This window comes from Aethalodelphis obliquidens, unplaced genomic scaffold, assembly GCF_003676395.1.
Source record: "Aethalodelphis obliquidens isolate GAN/ISIS:26980383/991018 unplaced genomic scaffold, ASM367639v1 scaffold26, whole genome shotgun sequence".
NCBI classification, from domain to species: Eukaryota; Metazoa; Chordata; class Mammalia; order Artiodactyla; family Delphinidae; genus Aethalodelphis; species Aethalodelphis obliquidens.
The window spans coordinates 2306681-2319805 of NW_020837970.1; the positions used below are offsets into that span (position 1 = coordinate 2306681).

The 13125-nt window shown below is 36.7% G+C and overlaps 1 long non-coding RNA gene across 1 annotated transcript; it reads left to right on the forward strand.

The window, feature by feature from the left end:
• Nucleotides 1–7449: 7449 nt before the first annotated feature.
• On the forward strand, nt 7450–12056 carry LOC113629026 (uncharacterized). The gene is made up of 3 exons (XR_003436339.1): nt 7450–7599; nt 9125–9284; nt 10844–12056. It is a non-coding gene; the product is annotated as an uncharacterized LOC113629026 (long non-coding RNA).
• The last annotated feature ends 1069 nt before the right edge of the window (nt 12057–13125 follow it).

The window sequence follows — 13125 nt, forward strand, 5'->3', positions numbered from 1 at the left end:
ATATGTACAATCATAAAAATCACTGTGCAAACTGAAACTGTTCAAAGCAATCTTGCTAATTAATGGGGAAAATTATAATTCTCCCAAGACTTTTGAAAACATTCTGTCAAAAGAAACAAAATCTTTTGCTGTCAGCTATAAATGTATAGGGAAATGAAAAAAGAGAAAACATCTATTTAATATGCTGTAATTGGAAGCATTAGAAACATGGAGAATTAAAGCACTTCATTTCTTTTTAAAATCTTATCGAGTGTAGTTTGAACAGCACTCATCACATAACCATAAGGCGCAGCATCTTTTCTGTGCCTTGGTGAACTGTCATTCCACAGTTTGGACCAGTCACCAGCAGTTCATCCTTCCTGCTTTCGACGCGGTAACATATCTCAGAGTTCCTTTAATGTGAATTTTTTCTCCAATGTCACCTCTACTAGGACATCTTCATCTTCTTTCTCATTTATGTCAATAAGGTCACTTTTCATTAAGTTCCTTGTCTGCTTCTCTAGGGCCCGGCATGGGCAGTAATGTCAACATTCACAAGGTCAGTAATTTTTTTCTATTAATCCATTTACATTCTATACAAATTTCACTCCAGTGTTATCACTTTTTGTTCCTTAGTTGCACTTTCTTCTTTTCTGGCTCATTCCCTCTTTTGATTATCCAGGTTTTTATCACTGGAAAACAAGGCAGTAACACAGCTACACACTTTGCTATGTGTGAACCGAACAGGGGCACAGTGACCAATCACCAACAGACTTTAAAAGAAGTGATGTCGGGCTTCCCTGGTGGCGCAGTGGTTGAGGGTCCGCCTGCTGATGCGGGGGACGCGGGTTCGTGCCCCGGTCCGGGAGGATCCCACGTGCCGCGGAGCGGCTGGGCCCGTGGGCCATGGCCGCTGGGCCTGCACGTCCGGAGCCTGTGCTCCGCAACGGGAGAGGCCGCAGCAGTGAGAGACCCGCGTACCGCAAAAAAAAAAAAAAAAAAAGCAAAAAAAAAAAAGAAGTGATGTCATTGGTTGCTGAGGATAATACCTATCTGTTACTTATATGATGATTTGTGGATTAAGAAACTAGCAGCAAAGTTTGTACTTTAGGCAGTGATACACGTTCTATAGGCCATGGTAACTAAAATTTGAATGTGTCAGTGGGAAATGGGTGCTATTTAACTAAACTGTGGGCACTGAAATCCAGGCGTATCATGGAACATGAAAACCCGTGCAAAGTGAGGACTGCTTGCATGTTAATGAATAAATATAAACTGGCCATTTAATATGTATCAAAAGAATATTATGTTTATTGTATGAATTAGAGATAAGAAGTATGGATTATTAATATGAATAGAGGTTTCCTGCCATTATGGAATATAGTTAGGAAGAAAAATATCTGCATAAGTAACTACAAATACTAGGCATAACATAAGTGCTAGGCATAATATAAACACTGTGCCATGGAAACACAAACCTGGAGTTCTCAGGAGACAATTATGAATAGCATGACTATTAAGCAATAATTGTAATAATGATAGAACCTTTTACACTAGTTGCATCTACTCAAAATTGTCAGAAGACGGTCACATTCCTAATTCCACTTTTTTAGGGTTGTACCATATTAAGCAGGCAGCTCTCAAGACTATGTTTGACTTGGTTGAGCAGTAAATTTCGCATTTTATGTTAGAAAAGGAAATGTGTATTTTCTAGTCAATGTTTCCACCCAAGAGATTCCACAAAATTGTTCAGGGACTGCTGAGTACATAAGTTTGATTTTTAACATGCTTTTCCCCACCAATGCAGCCCTCCAAATCTTTTTAGAAAACACACACACACGCACAGAGTTAGGATGTACAAGTGGAGGACGAGAGAGCAGCAGTTTGGGAAAGGGAAAAACATATCTATGCATTTAGAGTACCTTTTAAAAAGCTTTAGGCACATTTCTTTAGCTGTTAGTTGTTTTCAAACAGCATAAAATTTCTCCTCCATAAGTAAGAGCACCAAAGAGAAACCACATATTTTCCTAATTCAATTTTTATATATTCTCCAATACAAATCAAATTCTATAACAACAGAGTTAAAGCCTTTAAATTACCTTGGTACAGTTTCTGGTTAGAAACTCAGATGAAGAAATGGTACCTCCTGGTGAGTGCTCTGATGGAAGGCTTTTCTCAATTACAAATCTGTTAAATCAATAACTTTCCTGACCATAATTTCTAGATGTTTACTCTGGGCAGAAACCAGCCATTGCTACATTACTGCTTATAGTAATACATAATAAGACCACACATAAAAGTCTTAACCACAAACCCAGGTGCTGAGCAGGCTCTGATCCTTGGTGTAACAACAGAGACAAATACACAATCTGGATGTATTTTCAGTGTTGCTGAGACACCATCTCTCGTTTACTCTGATTTCAGCAATAGTTAAACAAAAAACCTTTAGTAATCAAGAAAACTCATTTCACTGAATTCTTGATTAACCAAAGGTTTTATTGATACATCATAGTGGGGAAGAACATTCCCTAATAGACATTCAACATGAGGGCTCTTAAAAACCTTCCATCTCTAGCGTACTCAGCCCAGAAAATCTTACTGAAGAAAGTCAGAATTCCAAAGTTGTTGGGGAAAACTCCAGTCACTCATGTTGTCTTATTGCAGTATTTGATTTAGATAACTATAGCATCAATGGATTTTTCTCCATAATTTTTCTATGAATCTCTGAGGTATTTAGTAACTTCGAAATACTCTTATTAAGAATTATCATCATCATAAACTTGGATCCATTTACCAGATAGCTGTTATGTGCAAGGCACATAATATCCTACATATTTTTCAAAATTTTCCCTTTTTAGCCTCACCATAATGTTGCCAGGTAGGTGTGTTTATCCCCACTTCACAAATAAGGAAATGCAAGTTTATGGAGTTTTAAACTGTTAATGAGTGACAGACCAGATTCATGATCAGGGAAGTCTGAGTTCACTGCCCAGTTTTTTTATACTATGTTATAGTATTTGAGGAAATCAGGAATATAACTACAGATTATTTTTATAGAATAATAAAAGATGAGTATTTTACAGTAGAGGTGTTTGGACAGAGCTTCATAAGATAATGGAGGGAGGATGTTCCAAACATGTGGTTTGAGTGGATGAAAACATGAAGAAAGTTTTGAAGAATGAAGCCAAAGACAACGGCGTGGACCAGAAGTGCAGATGAAGGGAAGGTCATCAGAAGCATCCTTGCAAGGTGCTGGGTTTTAGGATTTGATTCAAGATGTAATAAGATGCAAGTGGAAGGTTTTCCAGAAGGGAATAGGGTGATAAAAATGATCTATCTTTTACACAGATGAGACAAATTCTTTCAAAATCTAGGTCTGACTATACCACCCATAGCCAAAAACTTAACAGACTTCTCTGTATCTCCAAGATAATGTCTAACAACTTTTATTTATTTATTTTTGTCTAACAACTTTTAAATGGCATTCAGAGGACCCACATTTTCTTTAACATTTCCTCTTGTTACTCCATCTATGCTTGCTCCGCCCATAATGAACTCCTTGCGAATTTCCAGGACACACCATTCTCTTTTATGCATCCACATGTGGGCGCATGCTATTTTCTGCTCCTTTGTCTAAAAAAAATGAATTTCAACCCAACCTTCAAGAGTCTCCTTAAGCATCTTCTCCCCTGTAAAATCCATCATGATATAACAGTTAAGTAGTGAGTATCCGTATTTTATGTCCTGTCTCCCCCACCAAAAAAAATTCTCAGTGTTCCTCAAGACCTAAGAATATTGTGAAAATACTAGAGGCATCTCCATTAAAGTTATGAGCAAATCAAAGATGTTAACTCTAGTAGCCAAGGTCGCAGTAGGAATCAGATGGCACACTCAGTTAAGATTATTTGAGAAGGATTTAATAGAGAAACCATGGACAAAGGTATGTGCTGGATATAAAGAGACCAGAAAAAATAGTCAACTAACCTCCCTGCAACAAAAATAACAAGGGAGGAAGAAGCTCCTAAAACCAGGAAAGAGACTGTCTCCTGTTGAGGGCTGCTGAGGGGAATTTTGATTTTTGGTTGCAGGATTCAGCCAGCAAAAGGTGACCCCACAGGAAGGAGACTAAAGAAATAAATACCTGACCCGACTCTACTCCCTCCTTCCCCTGCCTTGCCAGGACTTCTCAGCGGCAGTACAGTATAGAGGAGACCATTGAATTGTCCATCTAGGGGCAGAGTAGAGAAGGGTGGAAAATGAATTTGGAGAGCCAAATGGAGGATAACAAGCATGTCCACGTCTAACACTGTCAATGGAATATAGTATTAGAAACATAAGCTAATAAAATTAGCCAAGGCAAACAATATGAGGTATAAAAAATGGAAAGGAGAAGTGTCATTCACTGAAAATAATATGATTGTATTTCATTTACTCAAAAGGGGTAAATGTAAATCTTTCATTAAAAATTCAGTTGGCTGAATAAAAAAATCACTAGCCTTCCTGTTATAAAATATAATGGAATAAACGGTCTCATAGGATGAGATACCACAACTAGGAATAAGCTTTTAAAATGTTTAATATTCACATGAAGAAAAATGTAAAACATTATTGAAATACACAAAAGGAGACTTGAATAATGGGAAGATATATTCTATTTTTCATATCATGAATATGTCACCAGTTTAGGAATGATATCAAACTATTTTATTTTTCCAAAAAGTGTTATCAGCTTCTCTTATGAGCCCTACTTTCTACTGCATAGACACCTCCCTCATTGATATCGACACCCAGGTACATACCATGTTAATTACTTGCACTATTAGAAAGTTATTCAGGTTCTAAGACCTTGTTCTGCTCACATTAAAGTTTTAATCACTTATTGGATATAAAGCTCTCCTTCTTTCTACACAAGCAGGGGGAAATGGTGACTCTAGCAGTAGAAGCAGGAGGTGGAGGAAGACATGAGCTTCTGTAATGTGTACCTTTCCTCTTTCTCCTGGACGTAGTTTCCCTGATATTGAGGAGGAAGGAAAGAGAGAAAAGAGAAAGATGACTATTTAAATTTCAATGGTTGGGGACTTCCCTGGTGGTCCAGTGGTGAAGAATTCAGCTTCCAACCCAGGGGATGTGGGTTCAATCCCTGGTCAGGGAACTAAGATCCCACGTGCCCAGGGGCAACTAAGCCCATGCGCCACAACTACTGAGCTCGTGCACCTCAACTAGAGAGCCCACGTGCCACAACCAGAGAGAGAAAACCACGCACCATAACTAGAGAGAGAAAACATGGAGGCCACAACTAGAGAGAAGCCCATGAGCCGCAGCAAAGAGCCTGTATGCTACAATGAAAGATCCCGCATGCCTCAACAAAGATCCCGTGTGCCGCAACTAAGACTTGATGCAGCCAAAAATAATAAATAAGTAAAATAAAATAAATAAATAAACTTCAATGGTGGCCATTAGTGGTCATTATCTATTTAAAGGTCATTGTCTGTTCAGTTAGTGGTAGAGCTTTTCCAGCTCCTTCTCTTAGGGGAAGTACAAGCTTGCTTGATAGAACTGGCTGGTGTGAAACTTATTTCCAGATAGTTCCCCAAGGCACTGATGAACTCTTCCAAGACTCGAGACCTGGCCACTTTTTCCTGCTGCACCTCACCTGGGCATAGCACATTCCTTTGAGAGGCCTGCCTCTTTACCACGTCTGTGACAATCCCTGATAAAACCAGAGCCTACAATCACATTATCCCTCTCTTGTCCCCAACTCTGGCACTTCAAGGCCATTCAGGAGCTATCTGCCATATTTCTCAGCAACCATGACTTTAAGCAGAGGGGAAGGTCCTGGCATACTCTGTGGCTTGCTGTTCCTCACTGGGCCATGTCCAGGTCTGCTAAGTAGGCAGCCAATTAAAAAATGAAATGCTCATCTTGCTAGCACTTACGGAGTCTAGGAGTACTTCTCTTGGCGTTTTCTTTCCTTCACCTCAGGAAAAGGAAACATTTCCGCTATTCCCTTCCCACAGAACAATGAACAGTCCCTTGGCTAATGCCCAAAGTGATCCATTTCTATCTTTCAACTCTTTTATTATCAAATGGCTGGGGTGGGGTGTGGGTGAGAGAGCTGCTTGTGGTGAAGCAGCTCTTCTCAGCAGGTCCTGTTAAGAGGTTCCGGCTGAAATCCACTGATTTCCTGAAGTTAGAAATTGGAAGTCTCTTAGAACCTTTCATTTTCAGCTTGGTCACTAGCCATTTATTTTACAAAAATAAGATTCTTATTACTCTCATATATATTGTAAATGGTTAAAATCTCTATGGGGCAAAATTAGAATTCCACCTACCTTTGACAAATAAATACCATTTCTAAAATTATACTATAGATAAACTTGTAAATATGAAAAATAATTATTTGTTACATTTTGCTCATAAGAGTAAGAGATTAGAAACAACCAAAGTGTAGTTAAATAAATAATGGATGTTCGTATAATGGAATAAAGGCTAAACATTATTTTAAATGTTTTAAATATTTTAATGTTTTCATTAGTAAGCAGATTAGTGATTCATTTTTAAGCAAGTACTCAGGGAACACTGACTTTGTAGTTAATGCAGTGATATTCCAGACTATATAAAGAATGGGGCTTAGCTTTATGTATACTGAAATGGAATGATCTTCTTAATATATTTTTAGGTGAAAAGACAAAGGCAAGGTAAATGATAATTAGAGCATGTGCTTTTTATTTGTGAAAAATATATACATGCTTATAGGTGATATGTTAATAGATAAGTGTGTGTGTGTATGAAGTTGATGTAGTTATCCCTGTTTTACAAATGAGAAAACCAAGACTTGAGAACCTAGCAAATTCCAATCACAGAACCAGTTGCAGCATAACTATGATTTGAATTCAAGCTTATCTGACCCCAAATCACAGGCACTTTCCAATACAACATTCTTAACCTTTGACTAACGTTTATCAGGGTAGAATTGACTACTCCTTTTTCTACCATCAGTCGACCTTGTAAATATATCTATTTTAGAATGTATCACACTATATGCAGCAATATGTGTATATGTTGCTCTCCCCTGGTCTAGCGTGGGCCTCGTGAGGACAGGTGCTCTGTAGAGCCATCTTTGTATCCTGGGTGCTCTGGTGTGGTACACTGAAGAAAAGCACTTCACAAAGGAATGAAAGGCATGATACATCTTTGTACGTAAGCAACAATGGAGGAGAGCTTTATTACGTGCCTAGTAAGGCAACTGCCTTTTTTTTAACAGTAGTAATACTAAGAGTGTGCCTTAAGGTATCTGAGTACTATATGAAAGTTTAGCTAAATGGGCTAAATATGATTATACCCAAGCCTCAAACCTGCATAGCAAATTTAATTTAGTGAACATTTATCAAATTCTATTATGTGCTGTTAACGAAAAGAACCATTTATTTCTATGATCACACTTTACAGTCCCTTGTGCACAGAGTGCTGATGTCCATTATTAAGTGGTCTGAAAGGTCAGGCCAGTAAACTTTTGCTGATTTGCAGGTCCCTCCTCCAGAGATTCAGTGGGTCAGATATCTGTTCATGTGGACATCACCGCCACCCCAGGAACAGGAGAGCATAAAGTCACTATAAAAGGTATATTTCGGGTCCAGGTAGATAAAACAGCCTATGAGACTTTAACCTCTGGAAATAATTATATCAAAAATGTTTTTTCTTGAATCTCTCTTTAAAAATCTATATTAAATGATTTCAGGGCATGCTCGGAATGTCTTCATGAATCTAGAACTTTTGATTTAAAACTGAAACAAATGAATGGCACAGGTACTTAACCTATGTTACCTGAAATATCTAAATGGTTTAAATACATTGGTGATTACATTTCAAAACTGTATACATTGAACATGTTCTCTATGGTTGAGGCTATGATATACATTGAACATTGGTGCTGTGGTTGGCTCCAACTTGCCAATGACATTTTAGATGTTAAGTCAGCATGTTCTTACTATCCACATAACCTACCTACTTTTTCTATGTGATTTCCAACAACTGTTTGATTTTTTTTAAATGGGTGGTTGAATCAATTGGTTTTATATTGTAAAAGCACAATCTGAAAAGAGGGGTCATTTCAAGGATATAATTTAATGATTAATACTTTCCTCAATAGAACCATGTTCTATTTTTATATTATTATAGACTTAGTCACTTTAAATAATATCTACTTTAATCAAAACCATGGCCTTCTAACATATTTTAAAATTGCATTACCTAACGTATCTTTGTATTATAAAAGTAACACTGCTATGGGCTATAATAGATTATATACAGTACTGGTAATCATACAGAAAAGTGGGCATGACTATATATTCCAGTGTCACTAAATATATTTGAAAAATATTTTGACAATGCATATCAAATGGTAAAAGTTTTATCAACCTTTTATATTAGCAAATTTAATTGTAAGACAATTCCTTAAGGATATCATCATCAAAGGATGAGCAAACCTGTATGAGAATGTTCATTTAAGTATTATTTATGATGCCTGAAATTAGGAAACCGCCATGATATGCAACAACAAGTGATTGGGTAAATATAGAATGAAATGTACATATAATGAAATATTTGCTGTTGGAAAATATATAATAAATTAGAATGCTACCCGCGATGGGCTTAAAAAATAAAGCTACTTATAAGACTGCAATACATTATGATCCCATTCTGTATATAAAGATTGAAAACATCATACCAAAATATTAACTCATTTCTTCTGAGTGATAAAATCATATATTTTTAAAATCTATTTTCTGTATATTTTCTAAATATTTTATGATGAACATATAATTTTAATATGAAAAGCATCATTTTTTCACCTAAACAAGAATCACAACTTTTCAGTATTAATGATTGTCCTTTCAATTACAGCTCACATTTGCCATCCCAGTGCCACATGGCTTAGAGCTGAAAGCGCCATCAAGCGTGCAGCCCAGAGAGTAAATGGCTTTTCCTTGTCAGTGGGGTTAGGGTGCTATCAAATGCAAGTTACAACTTCATACATCGTTTTAAAAAATAAAAATTCACTCTAAGGACCAAAGGGAGAGTCTAGGATTCCACACATTGGTTTGCTAATACTCTATATTCCTGTCTCTTTCCTTTTGGCTTTTAGTCATTGCTATTAATGACTTAAACTGGCAGACCACTGCAACGTTCCGCCCCTTTGTGGAAGTTTGTATGCTGGGACCCAACCTCGGAGACAAGAAGAGAAAACAAGGCACAAAGACAAAAAGCAACACATGGTCACCAAAATATAACGAAACATTTCAGTTGTAAGTTATGACCTGACTCCTTTATTCAACCAGGCAATAGGCATTGTAGAGCTACACTTATGAGCGACTCACAGGGTAGGAATGGCACTGGGCTTTGCTAAGGAAAGCAAAACCTATGGGTTTAAGGATTCCTGTTCATCATTGATCCAAGGCAAATGAACAAGGCTCTGTTTTTAGTTCTCTTCCATTTGTTTAGTATTTGTCCAGTGCCTACCATGTATCAGGCAATAGTATAGGCATTGGATATATGTAGAAGGAGGACTTTGCTCTCGTGGAAGTTACTCTCTAGAGGTAAAGAACGTATGATAAACAACATCATAAATAAATAAAGTTATCATATGATAGTACTAAGCAGAGCATTAAAACAGGGTGATGCAATAGCGTGATGGGTTGGCTGCTTAGACAGGGTGTTCAGGGAAGCCTCTCTGAGCATGTGCCTTTTAAATAGGAACCTGAGAAAATAAAGAACCAGTCATGTAGGGAAGAGAGTTGAGAGCATTTTAGGACAAGGAAAATTGCGAGTGCAAGGATTGTAAGCAGGAGCATGCCTGGCATATTTAAGAAACAGTATGTAGTGGGCAAGGGAGTGAGATAAGATGAATTTGAAGAGGCGGTCAGGTACTACATCACACAGGGCTTTGAAGTCAGTGGTAAAGGAGCCTGGGTCACATTCTAAGCTCAATAGGAGACATTGAAGGATTTTCATATGAGGGTTTGAACAATCTGATTTACATCATTAATGATTATTGTGTTTGCTGTATAGAGAAGTAACTATAGGGAAGGCAAGACCAAACAAGTAGAGATAAGTTAGAAGGCTATTGCAGTAGTCTAGGTAAGAGATAATAGTGACTGATCAGATAGTCTTAGGGAGGAAGGAAGTAGTCAAGAGATGGAAAAAAGTGGACCATCCTCAGTCCCAATCTTGACAGGTCTAACTGTTGCTATAGGAAAGAGCTGGCATTGAAGCACCAGGCTCTGCTGGAACTGATTTACTCTGGAAATTTTTATGCAATTTAACATCTTGTGAACAGTGCTTGATAGTCTGTGCAGTGTATTCCCCTGAGAAAAGGCTCCTAGATATAATAGCGTATCCAGGAGTCTGAGGTAAAGAAAGGAAATTGTAATAACGGATGTTGAAATGGCACAGAAATTCTTCCAAACGGTACCCGTCCCCCCTGGCCTAGCTTCCATGACCCCTAGTAACGCCTCCTACCCCTATATCACTGGGGAGACCTTGCCTGCAATGATTAATTACAACATAATATTTTAATTCCAGTTTCTATTAATATCCTTAACATCAGGGCAGTAAAGCATTTTTAGATGGATTTCCTATTTCCATCTAGGGAAGGAAGGAGTTTTTAAGTTCGATTGCAGAGTGACAGCTATGTAAATACAATCTAAGTAAAATTTAAAGGATATTTCCATCAGAGTTCAAAGACAATGATACTCTATTTGCCAATATAATATTCTGAGCAGTATATAAAACTTTCAACAGTCTATTAGAACCATATTGATCCCTATTTGAAAATGCTCAAAATCCATATTTTTAATCCACACAGCATTCTGAGTAAAGAAAACCGCCCACGGGCCTATGAACTTCACCTTTCAGTTAAAGATTACTGCTTTGCCAGAGAAGATCGAATTATCGGAATGACAGTAATTCAGCTCCAGAACATAGCAGAAAAAGGAAGCCACGGGGCATGGTATCCCCTATTGAAAAACGTCTCTATGGATGAAACTGGTTTGACTATCCTTAGAATCCTCTCGCAGAGGACCAGTGACAATGTGGCCAAAGAATTTGTAAAACTTAAATCTGAAACAAGATCTGCTGAAGAGAGTGCTTGAAACAAACACTGCAAGATAGCATCTAGGAGAATTCATAAACTATAACTGTTTGACTACTGCATGCATGTGCAAATACACGGGAATGTTTATTTCACTACGTTTCAGTGTTTGCCAGTACTCAAGAACAATGTCTACAAGGTATGTGGAAAACCTGTGGAACTTTTATACCACTTCTGGTCTTTGAGAAATAAATGTTCCATGAAGTGCCAAAATTATGATGTAAAGTGAAATATCCAGAGCATCTTTTAAAATGTTTATTTCATTACCAATTTCTCATCCATTAAACATACTAAAAAAACAGTCTCTTAAGTTGGTCCATTAGTTGTCCTTGTTACATTGGTGTATATGGCCAGTAGGTATGAAAGCATCTGTTACTCAAACTCTATTTTATTTAGACTTAGCTCATTATAGATGTCTTATAAATACCCTTTTCTATCATGACTAGAAATGCAGTTACTTCTAGAAAGCATTTGTAATTTTATAGTTGCAGGTATATTGTGATGATTTTTGCATACATATTAAAATAGAAAATGTGGGAAATATTTTATGCCAACCGGTTTCCAACCTTTCTGAAATCACTGTGAAGAAATGCTCTTAAAGCAAACTTATAAAAAGTAATGCTAAATAGTTTGTTAACAGTGTTTGATATATCAACAGAACTTTGTTCTTTAAAACTGCCAAGGTCACATCACATTTGTAAAAAAAAAAAAAAAAGGTAAGTTGAAGCATTTGCCATCTAGCATTATGTCTTGGCTTTACCAAATTTCATTCTTTAGAAAGTCATATGACTAATGGTTTAGGAGTATGATGGAAGGTTTGTTTCTTAAATTACCTATGATAAGTAATTATACTGTTAGTGTTTTCCTTCTGACAGTTATGACTAACTCCTTATTTACTGAGTGCTATAATCAGTTAAATGCTTTTCTCTTTTTAGAAATATTCAACAGTTTTTACTGAATGCAGCATTACTATATATTGCACTGGAGCAAAATGTCACGTCTTCAACTATTTAGTGAAAAATGTAAAATGAAGTCTGAAGAAATTGCTTACAGTTTTGTAATTTATGTTATTTATAAGCCCAAGATGCATACAATGCAATAGGAAAACAACTTACTACAGCTCGGTAGATAAAAATATAACTAGGTTAGAGTGTGAATATGAAATAGTCTATGAATATTTGCATTTTCTCTGTTTTAATGGTTTGACTTTTTAGAATCTGTACCTAAGTACTTGGCTGTAGAACAGGACTTTGTAGTTGTAACTTATGGTCATAACTGTTAGTGGGCAACATACATATGCAGGAACAAGATCCTGTTATAGTGACTGTGCTTTGTGAACAAGCTGGTCTGATATGTTAAGAACAGAAATGAAAAGTATCATGACTTTCAGAACCATGCTGTTACTGGGTGTGAAAACACAGACAGTAAGATCCACTAATTCATGTTAAATTGATAAGCAAGTGCTTTGTTAATGACGTCTCCAAATGCATAGTACAATGCAATCCTCTGGCATATGCATTAATAAATGGATGTATATTGAGCACATGCAATACTTCATTGTATCTTCTGCCTTTTTATTTCATGTATGCAACATCATTCCACTATTTAAGAATAAAAAATCCAGGCTCTTTTTACTGGATAGAACACTCTTCACAATGTTTAGTTCTAGTATCTCATTAGAATTTGAAAAAAAATTTTCCAGGAGTTGTATTCATGGAAAAAGCCACATATTACAGGATAATTACCCTTAAAATAAGAAAAAAGCTGATGTATCTACCTGTCTGTACGTCTCTGAATACTGTTAAGCCATGAAGAAAATTCAACATTCAACATATAGACAAGCAACACAGTTAAATAAAAACTTACATGACAAAAGGTTTCATTATTTTCTTGCAAGATTCATTCAAGATTTATAACAATTTTACAGAACATTGACTTGAGCTCTTTAGGAGCACATTAATGTCATAAAGCAGCACACCCTTGAATAAATGGCAGTT